Source organism: Amblyomma mixtum, chromosome 3, assembly GCF_055824585.1.
Source record: "Amblyomma mixtum isolate Tamu chromosome 3, ASM5582458v1, whole genome shotgun sequence".
Lineage (NCBI taxonomy): Eukaryota > Metazoa > Arthropoda > Arachnida > Ixodida > Ixodidae > Amblyomma > Amblyomma mixtum.
Window position 1 is genome coordinate 276,886,401 of NC_143014.1, and position 23,622 is coordinate 276,910,022.

The 23,622-nt window shown below is 47.4% G+C and overlaps 1 protein-coding gene across 1 annotated transcript in view; it reads left to right on the forward strand.

The window, feature by feature from the left end:
* The window catches only part of Ccn (cellular communication network factor protein Ccn), a 396,915-nt gene that overhangs the window by 161,319 nt on the left and 211,974 nt on the right, over positions 1-23,622 (forward strand). Inside the window, exon 2 of the mRNA XM_089577567.1 lies at positions 20,099-20,143. The gene's annotated coding sequence lies outside the window, so the exon portion shown is untranslated. The remainder of the gene's footprint in view (positions 1-20,098; positions 20,144-23,622) is intronic.

Below are 23,622 nucleotides of genomic sequence, written 5' to 3' on the forward strand. Positions count from 1 at the left end.
GTAGTTTTTCTTATACAGAACGCCATCGCGCAAACAGAACGATGACAGTCCACGTGAGAAGATTCGCGGTGGAGACTCAGCGCTTCCTTCAAGATAATCAATGAGAGGCCGTAGTTCAGTGTCGTCTCGTTGGTGTTGAGCGAGGACGGACGTGGAGATGGCGCCGAGAAAAACAAAATCGGTGTCGGGATCAGCTCCGTTGTCCTCAACAGGAGCACGAGACAGACTGTCGGCATCACTGTGCTTCCTGCCGGACTTATAGACGATGGTGACGTCGAATTCTTGAAGGCGAAGGCTCCAGCGTGCAAGCCGCCCCGAGGGATCTTTGAGGTTCGCCAGCCAGCACAGCGAATGGTGATCACTGACGACTCTAAAAGGGCGGCCGTATAAGTACGGGCGAAATTTGGTCACTGCCCACACAATTGCCAGGCATTCCTTTTCAGTGGTGGAATAGTTCGCCTCCGAGCCTGACAAGGTGCGGCTTGCGTATGCGATTACGCGTTCGAGACCATCCTGCCACTGCACAAGGACCGCACCGAGGCCGATGTTGCTGGCGTCTGTGTGCAGTTCAGTGTCGGCTGACTCGTCGAAGTGGCCAAGGATGGGCTTACTTTGCAGACGAGTGCGGAGGTCTTCGAAGGCCTGTTGTTGCTCCTGGCTCCAGAAGAACGGTTCGGCATCTTTCGTGAGGCGGATGAGGGGCTCAGCAATCTGGGAGAAGTTCCGCACAAAACGCCGATAATAGGCGCAGAGGCCCAGAAAGCGGCGCACACTTCGCTTATTGGTTGGCATGGGAAAAGCAGCGACGGCGGCTGTTTTATCGGGATCAGGGCTTACTCCCTTAGCGCTCACGATGTGGCCCAGAAACTTCAACTCCTGGAAAGCGAAGTGACACTTTTCGGGCTTGAGGGAAAGACCGGCCGAACGAATTGCGGCGAACACGGCGCGCAGGCGCCTCAGGTGCTCTTCGAACGTAGCGGAGAAGATGACAACGTCATCCAGGTAGACGAGGCAGGACGCCATTTTAGGTCGGCAAGCACGGTGTCCATCATCCGCTGGAAGGTGGCAGGAGCCGAGCACAGTCCGAAAGGGAGCACCCGGAATTCGTACAGACCATCCGGTGTAATAAAGGCGGTCTTTTCGCGGTCGCGCTCATCCACCTCGATCTGCCAATAGCCGCTACGTAAATCTAGTGACGAGAAATACGTGGCGTGGCTTAGCCGGTCCAGGGAGTCATCAATCCGCGGCAGAGGATAAACGTCCTTTTTGGTGACTTTGTTTAGACGCCTGTAATCAACACAGAACCGTAGGGTTCCATCCTTCTTCGCCACAAGAACAACAGGCGATGCCCACGGGCTCGTCGACGGCTGTATCACGTCGTCCTGGAGCATTTCTTGAACTTGTCGGCGAATAGCGTCACGTTCCTTCGAAGAGACCCGATAAGGCGGCTGGTATAACGGTATAACAGTCGCTGGTTTGCGTCAACAATAATGCGATGCTTTGTGAGCGGAGTCTGCCTAACTTTAGAGGTCGATGCAAAACAGTCGCGGAAAGATTCGATAATGCTCTCCAGGCAGCGTTTCTGATGAGACGGGAGGTTCGGGTTCACGTCGGTATTGATGGGAGTGGTCGGTGCCTCCACTGATGCCGGGATTTCGGACAACGCGTGCTGTCCTGCGAATTCACAAAGTTCTTCGAAATACGCAATAGCTGTTTTGCCAGGCAAACACTGAGGTGCAGAACCAAAATTGGTCACCAGAAGTTCGGTTCGCCCACTGTTCAATTCAATAATTCCGCGAGCTACACAGACTTGCCGACCAAGGAGCAGTGAGATGTTGGTTTCAGCGATGCCACGAGTGCTGGGGCTGTTGTCGCACTCTACGGTAACAAACATGCTGGCTCTTGACGGGATTACTACCTGGTCGTCACAGACGCACAGCTTAGCCCTGCGTGGCTCAGTATCGTCGTCGACAGGGCCTTGGGTGGAAAACGACACGATTAGCTCCTGCAGATTGATAACGGCACCGTACTCCTGAAGAAAATCCAAACCGAGTATGAGGTCCTTGGAGCACTCGGGTAACACAGCAAAGCAACCAGGGAAAGTAACTCCGCGGATCTGGATTCGTGAAGTGCAGACACCGATCGGAGTTACGACGTGGCCACCAGCTGTCCAGATCTGCGGCCCAGACCAAGGGGTCACAACCTTCCTCAGGGCCGTGGCTAACCGACTGCTCATTACAGAAAAATCGGCGCCGGTATCCACTAGGGCGGTAACGTCGTGGTTGTCGGCGGATACCGGAATTTCGGCAGAAACCAGTCGGTCGCAGCGCGTCGTTGAGGTCATCGGGTCAGGTCGTCGTTGGTCGGAGCGTCGCGGCGAATCATCGGATGGAGGCTCTTGATACGGTTCAGTAGCGGCGGCCCTACCCCCGGAGGACGCCGTCTTCAGTTTTCCCGATGTGGGGACGCACCTCTGAACTGGCCAGAGGACGACGGGCGGTCGGGCGAAGAGAACCGCCTTGGGGATGGCGATCGGGACTGACGACGCTGCGGGGTCGAGGACTGCACGTTATCAGCCAGGTACAGCTCGATATCCCGTGGTCTTTCACCGTAGCGCGGTCGAGGTGCGTCAGGTGAAAACCCCCTTAAACCCATTCTCCGGTAGGGGCAGTGACGGAGGATGTGGCCGGGCTCCCCGCAATGGTAACAGAGCGGCCGATTGTTTGGCGTTCGCCACACGTGGGCTTTGCTCATGGGGGGCCTGTACTCCTGCGGCACAGATGGTACTGCTGCGCTCGGGTACTGCAGAGATGGCACTGGCATGGGAACGACGGGGGAAAAGGCTTGCCTCGCTGGCCTAGGACTTCGTAGTGCCTCGCTGTACGTCATAACAGAGGGCGCCGGGTATGGAGCTGGGGGCGGCTGCACAGCTCGTCGGATTTCGTCACGGACCATGTCGGTTACGGCAGCGACATTGGCCTGTGGAGCTTCAAAACGAAGATTCTCCAATTCCTCACGCACAACGCTTCTTACAACCTCCCGAAGCTCCTCGGCGGGCAGCGACGTAGGCGTGTACTGGGAAGCGGCTGCTACAGTAGCCTCACGTCCGTAGTGCGCGCCCCGTTCTTGCAGAGAGCGCTCGATACTCGTTGCCTCCCTCGTGAAGTCGGCCACTGTTCTTGGCGGGTCATGGACCAGTCCGGCAAATAGCTGTTCTTTTACGCCGCGCATTAAGTGGCGCACCTTCTTCGCCTCTGGCATAGCAGGGTCGGCGCGATTGAACAGTCGCGTCATGTCCTCGATGAACATCGCGACGCTCTCGTTGGACTGCTGGGACCTCGAGTGCAGAGCGATTTCAGCCTTTTCTTTTCGTTCGCTGGTAGTAAACGTCGCTAGGAGTTCTCGGCGAAAAGCCTCCCAGGTGGTAAAGGAAGCTTCGTGGTTCTCGAACCATGTTTTGGCCGAGTCCTGCAGCGCAAAGTATACGTTGCGCAATTTGCGCTCGCCGTCCCATTCGTTGAAGCCCGCCACTCGGTCAAAGCTGGCCAACCAGTCTTCTACGTCCTCGAACCTGTCCCCGTGGAACGGTGGCGGCGACCGAGGTGTGTGAAGGACGAATGGCGGGGCATTCCCGGAACGCTGTGTTGTCTGGCTAGCCACGGTTGATGTCATGGCTCTTACCACTCTTACCGGCGCTGCCAGTTGGCCGAACTCTGGTGGTAGGCCTCGCAGGCGGCAACTCGCCTTGTGGACGGGTGTTGAGTCCACGCGTGGATAACAGGCGTTGAGAGAGCCCTCGCAGTCAGAGTACATGGGACGCTACCCAGCTGCTCCACCAAATATGTCACCGACAAACGGTTCAAGAAACAGACCAGGTTCTAAGTCGACGAGGTGGGCGTGCCAGCCAGCAGGCAGGTCGAGCGAGGAAGAAGACGTTCTTCGAGCACCTCGAGTGCCCAAGGCTTGGCAAATCCCAGCTTATACAGTTTGGCCGCGGTTGGCGCCACTGAATGGTTCGTACGGTGACAATATATATATATATATATATATATATATATATATATATATATATATATATATATATATATATATATATATATATATATATATATATATATATATATATTGTCACCGTACGAACCATTCAGTGGCCGTGGGTTCTTCCGAACCCACGTCCTTATATATATATATATATATAAGGAAACAAGGGAAGGGGAATGAGGGGCTCGTTATAAATATGAAAGAAGCCAACAGCCACAGAAACCAAGGGGCACAGGGGATTTTTTTCAAATTCATTAATTTATTTTGTGGTGTTGATCAATTTAGAATATTACTGAATATGTTACCGCTTAAAGCTAATTGATTAGAAAAGCAGAAGAAAAAACAACCACATGCCGCCGGTGGGATCCGAACCCACTACCTCCGAATTACGCATCCGGTGCTCTACCTCTGAGCTACGGCGACGGCTGTCAAATCTTCTGCTTTCGGGGGTATTTATGTTTACAAGTAACCTAAGCTTGAGAGTGTTCATCAGCGCCACCCACGTTCATAACCCGCGGACGTAGAACGTCCTGAGTTACCGCAGGTGTGACGTAGAACGTCATCGAACGGAGAGGGTGGAAGCTGCGTGAGAACCCTCTTATGCTTCCTATGGCGTCAAGGCTGCCAGAACCGAGGCCCTCGCTAAGCAATTAAGCAAACAAGGAAAGGGGAATGAGGGGCTCGTTATAAATATGAAAGAAGCCAACAGCCACAGAAACCAAGGGGCAAAGGGGATTTTTTTTAAATTAATTTATTTATTTTGTGGTGTTGATCAATTTAGAATATTACTGAATATGTTATCGCTTAAAGCTAATTGATTAGAAAAGCAGAAGAAAAAACAACCACATGCCGCCGGTGGGATCCGAACCCAAGCCTCTGCTGTTGCCTTCCTATTTTTATTTTTCAATGTTACTTTCGCTTCCTTTATTTTTATATTTTTTATTTTTTATGTATAAATGGTTTTTCTCCTCTCCTGGCCTTCGCAACCCTCCCCCTCTTCCCCCTAAATGGACTGGAGCACTCGCGTCTTATACTGACTTTGGGTCTTTCCTCAAACGGGAGAGAGAGTGGTTTCACCTCTCGCTTTGCGTACGGTGCCTAGAAAATGAGAAATTGGGTTCATTCGTGTGTATGCCCTGACAAAGGACGGTCCTCCGTTCGAAGCTGTTGGTATTAAATGAAGATAATCGCAAAGTTGTGACCCCTTCTACAAGACCTGCTGCAACTATATATATATATATGACAGAAGCCAACAGCCACAGAAACCAAGGGGCACAGGGGATTTTTTTTTTAAGTTACTTATTTTGTGATGTTGATCAATTTAGAATATTACTGAATATGTTATCGTTTTTAAATATAACTGATTAGAAAAGCAGAAGAAAAAACAACCACCTGCCGCCGGTGGGATCCGAACCCACGACCTATATATATATATATATATATATATATATATATATATATATATATATATAATGTAGCTGCACCGTGAGAAAAAACATGCGGGTTCGAAAGCAAGCCGTCAAGGCAACCCCTGCAGAGCACGTAACTCTTCAAAAAAGCTAAATTTTGTCGATCCACAGCGGCGAGGGCAATCGCGTTTTCAAAATTCTAAAAACTTATAAGCACTGCCGGCTACAAATCTGAGATTAGAACTAGGCTCCTAACTGTATGAGTTAAAAGTTTAATTATTAAAAATTAGTTAACCATCTTACTACTTAAGATTATTCACTAGTTTTCCGGTGTCCGCCAGCACTGGTAATACTATGCCGCAAAATCCATATTTTTACCCCAGAAAGCCTTTTTTTGAAAATTTTTGAACGTGTTTGCTGAAACAGCCGGTATACAAACTGCATCTTACGGGCACTGACCTAAGGAGTAGAAGCGTGGAGGCTAACGCAAATGCTTGAACATATATGCTTGAACGAAATAGAAATGCTTGAACAAAAGGGTGCGCTGAGCCCGTTAGCACCTTTAATGCACCCATGGACCCTTCAATGTTGCACGGGTGGAAGGGTGTTGTAGCTCCTTCGTGTTCAAGGGTGCGTAAGGGTGTACGGTATTCTTGGACTTGTCGAACAGCATTCCAGTAGTCCAATCAAACGTGCCTTTAATATGATGTGAACTATTCGAGTTTTTCATGAAAAGACAGCTGCAACCTTGAGGCGAGCAGCTATCACTGGAATCTGCGTCCCCAGAATGTGATAATTAACTTAATTATTTTAGCTCAAGTGTTAAGCGTTACTGACTCCAATTAGGGGGTCGCTGAAATGGCATATATAAACTTAGAGAAAATATGCGCGGATGGGTAACTGTTTTTCAGCCGGCGTCTTCGATTCGGCGGACGCGGTTGTTGCGATGCGCGTCTGTTATTTCACTCTTTCTTCTCACTTTTTTTTTAACTCTCCTCTTTCTGCACGTGGCAGCGGTGGTGGCTCGGCCAGTCGGCAGGCCTGTGCACTTTCCCTTTCATCCTTCTTTCACTCGCAACAACAACAAATGTGACTCCACAGCAAGGAGGATCAGAAACACCGTGAGACACACATCTGGGTATTATAATTATAGTTGGAGATGCCGTAGCGTTAGTGCATGCAATGTTAGACCGGTCGTCGGGAGCTTTTCGTACGAAATGTTTAGCTTCCGTTCAAGAGTGCACCCGAAAAAGAAATTGATCAGCGCCTTTTAAAGCAATAAAAACCTATGAAACTTTAAAGCAGTCGGAAAAATGGTGCGACAAGCATACTTTGCACCCTTTTAGGCAGCCAAAAATAAGCGTGCAACTGTAACGATCCCACCCTTGCTATGGGTGCGACGAGCATACTTTGCACCCTTTTGGGAGGGTGCAAGAGTGTAAGTTATAGACACGAAAATACACCCTTAAGGGTGCAAATTTTTTGCAGTGCAGGAGCTGCCCACTCTCCTCCTTTCGCACTTCACTCCACAGGCTTTATGGCCCGAAACCCGACTTCACCTAGACCAAAGAAGTGCATGTGGGCAAGTGAAAAACAAATGTTTCGCCCCGAGTTCTTTTTAGCGCTTTCGCTTCTCGCTGCCCTTTGTTTCCGCTCTCGTCTGGATTTAATTAGTCCAAGTACAAAAATGATGAGCCGCTTATCTCCGAGGCCTATGGGCGCTACGCCGAGCGGAGGTAAAAACACAATACAAGAGACGCGGCGCGACCTGGTGGCGAAAGCGAGAGGCGCTTTGTGCGGTACCGTGAATGCGCTATACTCGTCGGCCCCGCCATAGCCTTTTTCGATCTCCGTTTTACAACCGGCTCGCGTGATGCGGCGCCAGCAGAGATGCATCTGACAGCGCCGGGGGGTCCTTCCGAGGGCGTCAAAACTTCTCACGCGGACGAGCTGAGCTGGGCGCTATCAACAGCCACCGGGGCAGAAGCGCGCCTGTCTTCGTCGTTCGCGAGCCTGGCGGCCTCGGCGCCACGTCGGGATCCGCTCCGCCTGTAACGACCTTATCCGCCGCGTGCTCGAGTCGGCAGCCAGCGGCTTTTTTTTTTACTGCGGATGTTGAAAAAAGAGGAAGTAGAAGAACCTGGAGGAAACGCATCGCTGCAGCGCAATGCCTGCCGGGCTCGCGCTCGATCAAGCGTCGAATGCGTCTGCCTTCGCCTCTGTTGACTGCGGCAAGGTTGTTACAGAAGACCGCATGGAAGAGCTGACGCAGTCGAAAGCGCGTTTCCCGAGCTCTGTCAGAAACTGCCGCCATTCGCAGCGACGACGGCTCTAAAGCTTTGCCCTTCGGAACGACGGCCCGACGAAACAAGAACCAACAAAATGCGAAAGGAAATGTGCGAATGACGCGCATTGAGGCGCGGGTCGCACGCAGATCAGTGGCCCTTCGTATGGGTCTGGGCCGCCATTACTGAAGCTCGACGGGCACTACGCCGACCCAACTTGGCTCTTTTTTTTCTCTCTCTCTTTTACTGAAAACATGTTAAATATTAGTACCTAGGTATAACGCCGGTATAAGTATTAGTACCTAGGTTATAACGCCGGCACAAGAAACATGAGGGATCTTCGGCAAACTCGTTGAAAGGCGGAAAAAACGTGAAATCTTCCGTAGTCAGAATATGAATGATCACATTCATACTTCGTCCCACAAGCTCGGCTCTCCACATGACATAGACGCCTTGCACATCGTATTCGACTCCTTAACCATACTAAGCGTTACTGCCGAACTCCAGGATACAGAGGTTATACACAAGAACATTTGAGGTAGCGATGAGTATAGCAGCATGTGGACATGTTTGAAGTCAACCTCCTTGCGGCTGCATTGGCCTTATGGAAAGAAGTGAACGGCAAACAATTCACGGGACGCTTCCCCATGTGGTAGTGAGAATTCCAACGATCGCTGTGGTTGTCCGAAATGCTGAGGGCACTCCGAGTTTTTTTGTGAGATAGTAAATGTTGTTTACGAATCAAGTCCTCGGAGCCCTGTGTGCGCTCGTATTCTCATGTAAATATTACAGTGAACGAAACAACTAACCCTTCGGCTTTATATTAAAACAGGAAAATGACGAAGGTATTGTTGGGGCCCAGGCTCTCCCTCTTTTTATGTGTATATTTTGCTTACCAGCGGCGTATAACACGCCGCGAAAAATATTTCTGTATATGCCACTGTTAACGGGTACGAGTTTTCCCCCGGCACGGTACTTGGCTTTCTCTTGGGTTTAATGGTTGGGAAAAGGGTCCTTCACCAGATCGTAGCTTCGATGGGTCGGCGATTCGTTCCAACTAAAAACAACTTAAATCCGTCTAATGCAGTGAATCCGAGGACGACGTTGTCTAAAAATGCGATGTTGATCATGTATAACCCCCCCCCCCCCCCCCCCTTAAAATTTACCCCAACTGTCTCTTTAACGATCCAAGTAGTTCTTACAGACATGCAATTAATATGTCGGAAGAGATGGCACCATATTTCTGGCAACCCTTTTTGTTGGTATTTTTCCGCTTTTCGTCAGCGGCGCTAGAGTCGCCGTGCAGTCCATGCAGTAGACTTTTTCTGCCAACCTGATGTATGATCTGTTGATGTCGATTGCCTGCATCTGCATGGCCGCTACGTTCTGCTCTAAATGCATGTCTTGCACTTATATAAGACACTAATACAGTAGAAAAAATTGGAGAGCACTGGAGTCTGCTGCATTGAAGAAATGCTTTGGTTTATGGTTTATGGTTTATGGGGGTTTTACGTCCCAAAGCGACTGAGGCTATGAGAGACGCCGTAGTGAAGGGCTCTGGAAATTTCGACCACCTGGGGTTCTTTAACGTGCACTGACATCGCACAGTACACGGGCCTCTAGAATTTCTCCTCCAAAGAAATTCCAGCCGCCGCGGCCGGGATCGAACCCGCGTCTTTTGGGTCAGCAGCCGAGCACCATAACCACTGAGCCACCGCGGCGGCAAGAAATGCGAAAGTATTTGCGTTTGAACGGTAGCAACTTTGTTTTTGTGACTCATAGTTGTCACGTGACCCTTGTATGACGTCGGTAACTTTTATGAAGCGAAAAGCTTCACTAGGCTAGTCAACAACGAGGCTAGCGTGGTCCCCGTCGTCAGAAAAAGGCAAAGGTGCGCATGCGCGAACTGCGTGACGTCATGGTGAACACTCGAACCGCGCCGTAGGGGAAACAAAATGAAAATAAAATTTGTTTTAAGGAAAGGAAACGACGCGTCTCTCTCATATCTCGGTGGATACCTTGAACCGCGCCGTAAGGGCCTTAAGGAAAATGAAATGAAATGAAAATTGGTTTTAAGGAAAGGAAAAGCCTGTCTCTATCTTGGTGTAGACCCGAAAGGAGTGACGTCACACGCTGCACAAATAAAAAATAAAGAAAAGACAAGCAGTGCGTGAGGAACCTCTCATATCTCGGTGGACACCCGAACCGCGCCGTAAGGAAAGGAAAATGAAAAGAGAATTGGTTTTAAGGAAAGGACACGACTCCTGCCTCTCTCATATCTTGGTGGATACCCAAACCAACCGCGCCGTAAGGGCCATAAGGAAAATGAAATGAAAATTGCTTTTAAAGAAAGCAAATGCCTGTATCTCATATCTTGGTGTACACCCGAGAGGAATGCACGCCGCAGTACATGTCTCTAAAGCAAGCTTCTAAGACAGCACCGTATTCACTACACGCGCGCCTCCTCCTCCGCCTTGCTGCAGCTTTTCGCTTCGTGATATCCAGGCTTAACCTTAGCTAAGCCACAGCCATTTTTTTTTTTTTGCATGCCATCGTTTTTTTGGAACACACTTCACCGTCGTACACACCACAACGCGTTCACTTCGTGCCCCTCTAACATCCTTCAACCACAGGCACTCCGTGGCGTGCGCCTTGCGTGCCCGCCTGGCCGGCACACAGAGGGCCTGACTTCGAAGAGCAATGCCAGCAGATTTCTTTATTCAGGTAGTCGTTTTCGTGCGGACGCGTTTTGCCGACTGGTCCTGTACACGTGAATGCAATTCACTTACATGTGCGTGCAATGAGTGTGTAGCTTAACGCTCCAGCCGGAGCAAAGGAATGTGCGCTTCGCTGCCGTAAACTATTTTTTTTGTTCCCCCGTATGAACGCCATGGTTCATAAGACCTCTATAGTCGTATACAACTTAAGTCTGCAGTGAAGCTCCGCCCACATTTAGCCTCCGCGCACAGAATTCCTACGCGACAAAAAAGTAGTTCGCTGCTTAAACGTTTCTTGTTACGCACACAAGAAGCTTATCACAAGAAAAAAATTATAAGCTCTTGGATTTTGACTCGTGGATTGTTTGATATAGTCAAGCATTAAAAACCTGATTTCGTTTACAGCTGCGATTGGCCAGCGGAGTAATACAAGACGCCGCGGACCGCTGCCCAGTGTTAGCAACTGCTGTTTTTTTAAGTTGTATCCTACTATAGGACTGCCATGACCTTCAACTGCAGCACATAAATTAAGTACATTGATCTTGCATATCAAGTTCGCATGGGCTAACTCGGGAATGACATTTTATGTTTAGATGTCATAAACCGAATTAAGCCACTGGAGACGCTATAGATGGTCTGCTTTGCGGTGACCAAAGGAAACTCACTTTTTGGACATGGTCTAAGGCAGTTTTTTTTTTGACAGTGACAAAAAAAAAGTTTGAAGAACATGCGTTTCTCTGAACAAGAAAACCTAATGGAACTGACAGGGCTACTTCTTGTGTCTGGCTGCTCCCTGCTTTTCATAAGCAAATCACATCTAAAAACGTAGTTTCAGGAGAGGATTACTGCACTGCGGCTCCTGCTTGTTCAGAAACGGGCTTCACTCATTCAGATGCAGCAAGACGTGTTTATTGCATATGAATCTTATTCACACGGCACCTATATCTATGCAAATGAAAGAGTAAATGCTTTTTATTTTCGAAGGAATGAGATTCTCATTTGATGGTAGAAATGTATTAGTAGCTGTAAAGAAAAATATAAGCCGGCGTAAGGCAATGTCATTTCGGAACCGAGCCCGTGCGAGGATTTGCCTTTTTTGCATGCATTTTTCTGACATCGTGTTCTCCGACAAACAGCCGCCACATTTATTTCGCTGCAAGCCAAAGCGCTCGCGTACAAAGACTGCAGTGCACGCTATCAAAATGTCACGAAAGGCATATTAATCCTAAAGCCTCTTCAACGACTTTTTAAACACTAACTATGGTCTACGACGCGACGACCGATTCCCAATCAAGAAATATGAATTTCCGGACCTTTCCAATTGCGAGTTACGTAAGGTGAGAACTGCAGCGCACGACAGCAGACGTGAGCTTCAGTTGTCATATTAACGCCAAAACTGCAGCTCACTTCTGCTATCGTGGGCTGTCACTGTCAGTTGCACTGGATCTACTACAAACAATCCCTTCCAGCGGCAACGATGAAGACGGGTTATAAATGGAATGGTACCTGAAGTGCAGTGCGGAGTAAACTATGCAACAGGCACAAATATGAGAAGCATAGGCCGTGTGTGTACACAGTATTTCGGCGAGCACTTTCGAAAATATCTGTATGTAGGATGGTTGAAATGAAACAAAATCCTTTCAGAAACGAACTGTCAGGATCAGAGGATGTCAGTTAAGCAAAAACGATGCTAATTGTGTACATAATTAATAAACATCTGCGGCGGTTTCTACCTGCGGCGACTTCGTAGCCAAGGACAGGACGGTGCCAGAGAAGGTTTTGAAGCACAGAAAATGTAATTCTTTAAGGCCCTGCAACGTGAGAAACTGGTGGTTTTTTTCCGCACAAAAAAAAAGGGAGCCATAGGGGGGACAGGATGTTCATTCCAAACGCAACGTCCTCTGGGGACGTGTTGGAATGCCTGAGGCGCCCAGTTCGATCTGCCTGCTTAATTGCTCCGTGGCACGCATCATTGCTCTAAAAAAATACGGTCTTAGAGTTAACATTGAGTAGCACCAAAGCAGAAATTAAAAGAACATCCATGTCTTGATACAATAGCAGAGACAGTGAGAATTGCGCGTCGTGGGCATTTCAACTCACCACAAGAGAATGTTACGTTGGCACTAAACTTCCTTTGCATCTCATGCACTCATTTTAGGTGTTGCGCGAGAAAAAAGGCACCGAGTTTCGTCGCGCTGCGGCCTTTAGAAAAGGACCTTTTATTTATTTAAAAACTGATATGGCATCGTCTTATCTGGGGCTACGAATCGGCCATTGGCACTAAACACCAGGCGGTGCCAGTTAGAATGTTTACTAGTAGACTCATTCAAATAACTATATAACTAATAAGAATTTTTTTAATAGCTCACGTCTGCCGCGACTGACATTTCTCTAACGAAAAGTCTGGTTGCTGTATCCACGGCTTTTTTTTTTAGTAATTGCTGAAAGTGTTCCAGGTATGCTGTATGTACCCGATATAGCGTATGCCTCTTGATGCAGGCTGGGAGCGGCGACTAGGCACGGCATATGCTTGACGTTATTAAAAAGAAGCCCGGGAATGGCTCGTTTTAAGGCTCATACAAGCATGACGGACGCTTGTCACGCAAGAACAGCTACTTGCTGCACCAGCTAGGGTTGCAGGCAGAGGCGTCTAGTCCAGAAGTCATGCACTGGGAAGCATATCTCATGGCGACAGAACTGGCTGGACCATCGGGCGAGTAGTTGAGGCCGTGGCCGGCCACCCAGATAAGACTTTCTAGCACCCGTAACTATAGAATTCGGTCAATGAATTTTTACAGTATAACGAAACACTAAGTTGTTAGGGCCGCCGTTGTAAATGGCTCCAGAATGATTTCGACTTCCTGATGTGTTTTGACATGCACTCAAGCATCAGTACTTGCGCGTTTGCTTTTTCGCTTCCATCAGAATACTGCCGCCAATATTTCAATCTAACTTCGCAAATTCACGCTCGGCAGCCGAACGCCACACCCACAGAGCCATCGAGCAGTCGCAGAAGTCGGCACGGCTTGACGGAGACACGTTGCTTGCACACCGCCGTCGCCTAACGTCACGACCACTTTGGCCAAAGAAGCAACTGCCTTCTTCGCGGCAAGCGATGACTGTGCTGCACCCCATGAAAATAGCTTCGGCTTGGTATAATTGGCGCAACTTAGGTAGCTAGCGCCAATTAGGCGCTCGTTGACTACTGTTTTGGCAATAGCACAAAGTTGCGCACGTGTGGCTTTAGTGTCGTAACGTTTGATGCCATTCACTGTTCCGTTCACATGGTACAAACGAACACTGCGCAGTTCTCTGATGTAGGCTAGAAAACCTCGCATCAAGAAGTATAGGGGATATAGAGGCGCCACTGTTGTAGGAATTTCACTAGGCCTCGATCCTGTTGACAGTGTGTCTAAACAATCGCGTCTGGTGAACGGCGTTGGTGGGTGTGATGGCTTTAATGAAGAGGCCCGAGCCACGTCCCTGCGATTAGAATATCGAGAAGGAAGCCCTGAATGCAGGAATGAATGCTGCGCCCATTACAATTTTTGGGAATGCGATCGAATCAGTGCAGCTGAGGCGCGCCACAAAACGCACATCTAGCACACGTGAAACGGACGCATAGTGACTTTTAGCTATATTACAAGATATGCAAGAAAAAGCACTCTTAGTAATCGAAATAACAATATCTTGGCATTGCCGAACGCAAGTATGCTATGTTCGTTCACATCAACCTGCGATTTGCGTAGAGGACTTGCCGGAGGGGGTGGGGGGTGGGTGCTGTTTGTATACACACATATCAGGACATTGCGCCTATTGCAAAATTGCATGTTTGCTCTCTCACAAACACTCACCGCTGCTGGAAGCAGAACACAGAGAAGCACAACCTAAGTTTGGAGCAAGAAGGCGGTGTTAGCAATTCGAACGTGTTATAGTATTCTTGCTTGGAAGAGCGGGGCGCTCAGCCCGTTATTTCTTTATGCGACTCTTCCTTCTGCCGCAGAAAAAGCCTACGTCCTGTTTATGTGTTAAAGGTATTTGATTCGCCACCACTGCCATTTTGCTAGCTCTTTCTCAACGGTGTATCGACACGGAACGACCGTTATTTTCATGTCAAAGCTTTTTTGTTCGTACCCACACCGAGAGTAAAAATGGGTGGCAGGCGCTGCAAAAGTCGGTCGCGCTCCATCTGCTCTACTAGCAATTTCCTGATCGCTGCAGTTGCATTACTTTTAGCAAATGTTCCTTGCAATCTGGGCAGTGGCCGACTTCCATTTGTTCTAACTTTCTTTTATTGTAACGGCAGGGTCCGTTCTACTTCCCCCACCAATCGAATTCCGCACCATGCAATTTCGCAACTCTAGTATTGCCGTGTCAGCTAGGACTGTTGAGCTTCGACGTGCTGTACTTTGTGGCGGCAGCAAGCGAGAAATACAAAAAAAAACCGGTCTCGCTCTATGCTCCTAAGTCTGCACCACACTTTTTCCTGTAGAGAACCTCTTGCGTTTTCTCTCTAACGCACTGCATAGCAACCCCGAAGTCAAACATATGTCCAGAACGCTTGCCTACGTACGTTCGTAACGCTTGGGAAAGGCGTCGAATAATTTAGGGATTAATTAATTTTTTTACTTGCCGACACAGCTTTGAGGGCTTTGAGGGACGCGGTAGTAGAGGGCTCTGCATTAATTTCGACCACCCGGGGCTGCATAGTGTGCACTGGTTGAATTTCGTTTCCATCGAAATGTGGCCACCGCGGTCGGGAGTCGAACATGTGGCCTCGGACTCAATAGCAAAACACTGTATATCCACTAGGAGGCAGCGGCGGATGTGCACAGCTTCGAGGAATGGTAACAAGGACAACATCTCGACTGCAACCATGTCCGAAACGCACACATAACCGCATACGGGAAGATGACACGATAAGACACGATGTCACAGGCCTTCACAGAGACGCAGTTTGGACCATTACGAGCACCCAGGGTGCCACAGCTTCCTTGTCTATGAGCGTACGACGCTGGCTGCCCGCCTATAGCGTCATTAACTACTGATGTTTCGACCTTATTTCGCGTAGTATCTCAATGAATGAGGCTGGAAGTAACGAAAATATATTTATTAGCTTAGCTGCTGTTCAGAAGCCAACGATATTGACTTTAGTGCTGAATCTTAGGCAAACTCGTAGACAAGTAAACAATAGCCAGGAGTAGTAATGCTTGGAGAAAATAATTCTGCTGGCAACGGCGAACACGCCTCAATGACACACTGCGAACGATTCGAGAATTAGGCGCTTCTTTGAAAGCTTTGTTCCCCAAGTTAAGCTGCCAACCAGATGACAACCCCTTAGTAGGAGCTCTGATGACACCGCGACGCAAACGACATGTGTGTTAAGGACGCTCATATGAGCGGTGCTCCTATCGCAGCTGCCAGGTACGCACACCCCCTTCGCCGCACTAGTTATCCCCGCAGATTCCGGCGCATCAACCTCCGCGCTGTATGCCTAGCTCAGACCCGCCGCATCAGGCGCCGCGTGTGATTCCTCCCCTTTTCGAGCCTACCAAGCGCGCCATCTCTTCAGGCGCCTGCTAATGAGCGGCCCCTTCCAGTTACCCGCCACGGCAGCTGGAAGCGCGGTGTTGGCGCGCTGATAATAGGATATCCCAGCGCGCCTATTAGCCCCGACTCCATGTACGGCCAGCTCACCTTATCCCGCGCGGAACAGAGTCTTTCGGCGGGATCGCGAGGGGGTGATGAGGCGCTTGGCGGCCGGCTTTAGTCCGGAAGTGGCGCGCATTACCGGGAGAGCCAATAGTGGTGATAAGTATGGCCCTTCTGCATATTAAGGCTGCTAGGCTGACTTTTTTACGACTGCGACGCCCTTCTGAAGAGACCAGAGCGCCTGTATTTCCAGGTTCATGGAGCAGCCTACCTTTCCTGCGTTAGTGTCGTGGCAATCAACAGTGTAAACACGGAACGCGAGAGTGTAGTACATGCACCTTCTAAACGGTGCCGCGAAACGAATTTTCCGCTGCTCCCGAAAAGCTCTGGTTGCCAGTACTGTGAGCATTGGACATAGACGTCCGGTCAGCGAAAATGACAGTCGTGTAGCAGCCGCTTCCGAAGAACAGAACAGTGCGCGACCTGTGTGGGGCTAGACGCAATGGCGCACTGTCACAAACACCGGCTAATCGCGTGCTCACTAATGTTGATGTGCTGGCTGTCGCTTGACTTTGCGAGCGCTCTTTTGGCTAAGGTATTGCCAGGAATCTTCCTACAGTTTATTCGTCCATGCTCACTCTACTTTATCATTTGCTTGAGACACGGGATGAGACAAGACTTATCTCTAATGGTCGCAGCCATGCGCAATTGCATCTACTTCGTTCCAGATTCTTGTAGTTGCTTTGGCGACTTACCTCGATGGTTTCTTGGCAGCTTTAAATTGAGCGCGGTCCAGTATCTTTTGGAAGCGCTTTTCGCTGCCTTCCTAACCGCCGGACAGCCGTCACAGACCGTGACAATATAGAGAACGCGATAGCGTTAGACTGAACAGGAGTTGATTAAAGTGCGATATCTTTTCGGCTTCGCAAAAAATGGACTAATTATAATAGCTGGATGCATCTACCTCTGGTTCTTTTCTTATAGATGATTTTGCTGACATAGACATAGAAGAAATAATCACTGCAGTCGGCAGCCTTTCAGCCGGCAAGGCGGCAGGACCTGATGCAATACCCGTTAGACTGATAAAAAACAACATTGATATACTATCGATCCATCTACTACACATTTTTAACCATTCATTGGCAAATGGAATATATCCTGACGAGCTGAAGGTTGCAAGGGTTGTACCTATTTATAAAGGCGGTGAGCGATCTGATCCGCGAAACTACAGACCAATATCGGTTTTAAATGCAATTAATACAGTTTTTGAAAAGGTTCTTTGTAAACGTATACAAAATTTTCTAAATAAATATAACATTATATGCCATAATCAGCATGACTTCAGGCCCCAAAGGTCAACGTCATTCGCAGTTCTTGTTCTTTCACAACTTATAAATTCTGCACTGCATAATAATAAGCTAGCCATAGTAGTATATTTAGACATATCAAAAGCTTTCGATACGGTTGATCACACAATACTACAACAGAAATTGGAAACCTAAGGTTTAAGAGGGAAAATTTGTGATCTAATTAGAAGCTATTTTACAGGACGGAAACAATATGTTGTCGTGAACAATTTAGCCTCACTACCACAAAGCATTAATCTAGGTGTGCCTTAGGGCTCCGTGCTTGGGCCACTATTCTTTTCCCTGTATATTAATGGTTGGTTGGTTTGTTTATGGGGTTTAACGTCCCAAAGCGACCGAGGCTATGAGAGACGCCGTAGTGGAGGGCTCCGGAAATTTCGACCACCTGGGGTTCTTTTACGTGCACTGACATCGCACAGTACACGGGCCTCGAATTTCTCCTCCAAAGAAATTCAACCGCCGCGGCCGGGATCGAACCCGCGTCTTTCGGGCCAGCAGCCGAGCACCATAGCCACTGAGCCACCGCGGCGGCTGTGTATATTAATGACCTTCCATCAATGCTGAAATATTCGAAAGCTGTAATATATGCCGATGACACTGCATTACTTTTTACAGGGGAAAATTTAGAGGCACTTAAATGTATAATTAATGAAGAGCTTAGTGAAGTTTCGCAGTGGTTTAAAAGTAATCGGCTAACCCTTCACACTGAGAAAATAAAGTACACCATGTTTCAGTCGCGCAGGAAGAACATGAACTACGAACATATATCTCTAACTATCGACAACACGACTCTGCTGAGGGTGCCTCAATACAAGTATCTTGGTGTCCTGTTCGCGTCTGATATGCACTGGAAAGAACAAATTAATAATTTTTGCTCCAAATTAGCCTATGGTTGTCATGTTTTACTAAAGGCCAGGGACTGCTTTGATCTTCCAATTCTACGCATTCTGTATTTCGCCTTTGTGCACAGTCAATTATCTTATTGCCTGGAAGCATGGGGTGGTACATATAAAACATACCTAGATCCTGTTTCTCGCCTTCAAAAACGAGCTATTCGTATGATAACAAATAATACATACCCCAGCAGGCCACTCTTTCAGCAGCTTCGTATCTTACCCCTATCAATGGCATATAAACTGAAGATAGCTGAAATAGTAAACAATGTAATAAAATCTAACAACCCCCTGCCCCTTAGTTTATTTAGATTACCAATGAAACAAACAAGAGCTGCAACCAACAATCTATTTAATTTACCACCTTGTTACAATATGTACGGCCGGAGACTCCTAGAATACAGCGGAGCCCATGTGTAGAATGAAATCCCGAATGAAGTTAAATAAAAAAATAACTTTTCGGCATATTTAAAACACTATTTAATTTCCATGGAAATGTAGGAATGGATTCAATTGTGCGTGTTAATCTTGAAGTTTTTTTATTTTACACGGTCTGCAGTAATATTGTACTTGTTTTGTATTTGGACCCCTCACTAGCCGTAAAGGCTATGGGTCCAAACAACAGTTTGTGTACTGTTTCTGAGAATAAATAAAGAAAAAATTAAAAAAAAATGACGTAGTTAGGCCAAATGGGAATTAGGTGCGCTAGCTCACTTTGCATTGCTTATCTTGGTTTTGCGTTGTTTGTCGCGGTCAGTATTATCCTAGATATGCATTTTGTAGTGTTTGCAGCGATTGCTTCCATTTCGGTCGTGTTACTGCAACTTTCATATATTGTGTTCATTTCTTGTGTTTTGCCGTACTTTATATCGATTCCGTTTTTATTGTTTGCTGTTTGTGCATGAAGTTTATTGATTTGTTTACCCCACAAACAAACAAACAAACAAACAAACAAATAAACAAATATTGTTGTGTGAATAAATAGGTATATAAAGTGTATTGGCCGCGTTCGCTGTGTTTGCATGACATCTAGGAAGCACAGTAGATACATGACACAGCGTCTATTACAGTCGTTTAGTGGAAGCATATCAGTTATGGCTCCCATTCTGCACAAAATCCGGCGTCGTCGACGTTGTCGTCGTCGTCAGCGGCGGCGTTGTGAGCGGGAAAGCATGTGGCCAACCTGCCACCTAGGCCACGTGGCCTAGTGACTTCATCACACCCTGCCCAGAGTGACAGGTGGCAAACAACTAACCGCAGGACCTAGAGGACAAATAGCTGCTTCCGTGAATGTGGGCTTAAGTGAGCGCACTAAAAACATTTTCTTGTTATCCATATTTTTTGACCATTCCAAATAAAGTGCACCTTTAAAAATGACTCCGTGCGCTAGGCAGCCAACATGCTTTTCCATGCGCCTCTAAGATACCGAGGAGCGATTGAGTGCATCCCGACTGCTGAGAACATTCAACGGACCCACAGAGGGCGCTGCTCATGAGGCGCTATAGAGCCGTTGTTGTTGTTTCCTTCTCTCTACACCTATCTTGTCAGCCTTCAGGTTTTTAATAAATAGCAGTTGGTGAATGCTTCGCTGTTTTCTGAGCGCGAGACCGGTGCACAGAGTCTCCATTAAGATTCCAACATTCTTGATTTTTGCAGTATAGTTCATTAAAGAATGACCTACGAGGGAGTTAAAAGTGTGTAACTCTTGCGTTTTTGTCATTTTTATTTGTACAGGTCAAGTTGCTCGGCTGACTACCTCACGTGACTTCGATCTGACAAGTGAGTTGCTTGCTCAGTTTTCCACTCTTTTCTGATGTCCACGAGCAAAGTTGAAGTCAAAGAGTAAGGCTCCCTTGCTGGTGCAGCGGAAGCACGGTTATAATGCCAATAACCTTGCTTGAGCTGCGCAGTGGCTGTCGTCTGTGAGATACAAAGTTACCCTAACGTCTAAAATGACGACTTCGTAATTCTGTAGCATCTATAGTATATGTCCATGATACAAAGAACACGTGCAGACCCAGGAGCGGGCCAGATTTTATTTTCTTTTTTGCCTGCATAAATTCTCAGAACTTTCCCGAAAGCGCTTGAACAAAACATAATGCCCACGCTTACAAAAATGACTTTTGAGCTTCAGTTGACGCCTTGTTGAGCTCCTGTTGAATCAACTGGAAACCAACATGAACTCAATGTATGTTGAGCCTACTCAACACCTGCTACACGGAATTTTTGTTGAGCGTAGTCAAGAGATTTACTGTTGAGCAATTCCTGTTGAATTTAGGTTGAATCATCTCAAGGCAGCCGTTTCTAAGCCTAACTAAATGAAATCATTTCGACTTGCATCGTGTAAACAGAACCTGATCACATGACACATATTAAGAACACATGCAGCACCCGTTAGGACTCTCATAAACCGCTCAAATTCATTTTCTTGCATAGAAAAAAGTACTAGTAGTGCATATGTTCCTTCAGGCATACCTACTTTGGAGGATTCGTATGTGCTCTCATAGAAAAGGGCGCTTAATTAATGCTTTATGTATGTTGTTTATGAATGAATCAAGGTCGTCAAATAATAGACCATTGCATATGAACTTGATTACTTCTACTACACATAAAATAAATAAATATTAATAGTAATAACTGACATAACTTTGCTGATCGGCAGGCCACAACCTGCGCAGGTCTGGACACCCCTGAATATAAGGGCGAAGCCGAGGTTACACTTAAGGTCGTAAGATAAACTCTTAGTCACTTCATTCTATAGCCTTGTGTGAAGTACTGTCCCATGCTCTTTATCTGATGGATGTGTAGGGCTAGAGTGTACGAGGTCTGTTAGGAAAGTATCCGACCTTTCTCCGAAGAAAAAAAACTGGCGTAACTGGAGCGTTGAAAACCTAATCACCTTCAAAGTAGTCTTCTTGGGACTCCACACACTTCTCCCAGCGGTGCTGCCATTGTTCGAAGTATTCCGAAAAGGCCCCTTTCAGAATGGAGTTTAGCTCAGCTGTCGTTCCTCTTGATTTTGGGAACCAGCCAGAAGTCGCAGGGGGCCATATCAGGAGAGTAAGGAGTCTGTTGAAATACAGGAGTCTGGATTTTGCCAAAAAAGTCTGAATCAAGTGCGAGGAATGTGCAGGAGCATTGTAGTGATGGATGCGTCAATTTACTATTGACATCAACTCCGGTCTCCTGCGCCACACAGCACCACGTAGGCGACGGAGGACATCTCTGTAGTACTCTTTGGTCATTGTTTGACCCTGTGGGGTGCGTACTCGTGGTGTGCCACGCAGAGGGAGTCAAATAAAGCATTCAGCATCACTTTGACAATGCTGCGCACTTTGCCGGCCTTCTTTGGTCTTAGTGACGTGGAATGCTTCCACTGTGACGACTGGGATTTGTTTTCCGGCTTGTACCTGTACACCCAAGACTCGTCACCAGTGATTATGGTGTTGATGAAGTCAGGGTCACTGTTTGTTGAATCCAGCATGTCTTGTGAGACTTCAACACGAAACTGCTTTTGCTCCACCGTGAGCAGCTTCGGCACGAATTTCGCCGCAACTCTCTGCATGGCCAAATCTTCGGTGATAAAGGAATGTGCAGAAAAATTGCTCATGTCCACCTCTTCCGCAATTCCTCGGATAGTCACCCCTTACAAAAATGACTTTTGAGCTTCAGTTGACGCCTTGTTGAGCTCCTGTTGAATCAACTGGAAACCAACATGAACTCAATGTATGCTGAGCCTACTCAACACCTGCTACACGGAATTTTTGTTGAGCTTAGTCAAGAGATTTACTGTTGAGCAATTTCTGTCGGATTTAAGTTGAATCATCTCAAGGCAGCCGTTTCTAAGCCTAACTAAATGAAATCATTTCGACATCCATCGTGTAAACAGAACCTGATCACATTACACATATTAAGAACGCATGCAGCACCCGTTCAAACTCTCATAAACCGCTCAAAGTCATTTTCTTGCATAGAAAAAAGTGCACTATGCTCATTCAGGCATACCTACTTTGGAGGATTCGTATGTGCTCTCATAAAAAAGGGCGCTTAATTAATGCTTTAGTTAAGTTGTTTACGAATAAATCAAGGTCGTCAAATAATAGACCGTTGCCTATGAACTTCATTACTTCTACTACACATAAAATAAATAAATATTAAGAGTAATAACTGACATAACTTTGCTGATCGGCAGGCCATAACCTGCGCAGGTCCGGACACCCCTGAGTAGGACTATATAAGGGCGAAGCCGAGGTTGCACTAAAGATCAAGATGAACTCTGTCAGTTCTTTCTATAGCCTCGTGTGCAGTACTGTCCCATGCTCTTTATCTGATGGATGTGTAGGATGTATATGTATGGATGTGTATGTATATATATATATTTATATGCGTATGTGTGGAGCGCTACGTCACAGGGGGTGATGGCTTCACGTTAACGAGAAATCGCAGCAATATGAATATACCGCCGAAAATTGCATTGGTAGTCGGTCCATCTGGCGCAATACGAATGCATTCCCAGGATTTTTTGCTTTTTTACCCCAGCCAAGATTCAGAATGGCGTGTTGATTCACTCCCGTAATTCCAACATGAATTCAACATGAACGCAAAGCAGAAATTTCATTGAGAATGCTGAACTCTAGCACAGTGGCCACTTTTCCAATGAGTTTCAACTCGGCCTCAACAATTCACCAACACTAGCCCATCCTGGTCACAGCAAAAATTCAACATGGCATGTTGAGTCTGCTCATGAGAACTTCCCGCATCACCAAAGCGTTCACTTCGGCAGTGACCTGGTCATTTCGGCATGTTGATGGCCGACCGGAGCGTGGCTCTCTCTCCACCGATGTGCGGCCGTCTTTAAACCAATTGTACCACTGCTTAATCTGTGTGCTGCTCATAGCATCATCACTGAAAGCGGTCTGAATATTCCGAATGGTTTCCACTTGGATGTCGCCCAGTTTCTGGCAAAATTTGATGCAGTAGCGCTGCTCCTGTAGCTCCGCCATTTTCCTTGTCATAAAAAACAGACGAGAGCACTTCGGACTGCCTCACTCAAATGCTGCGTCCCAGCGACTGACGCTCTCGGTAGGCGGGAAAAAATTCATGCAGGCGCACGAAGGTTCAAGGTCAGCTGATGCAAGCCCGCTTGTTTCATATCCATCAGGTGTTCGCAACAAAAAATAAAGTCGGATACTTTTCTAACAGACCTCGTATGTATATACATTTATATACATAGGTGTTTGTGCGTATATGTGGAGCAC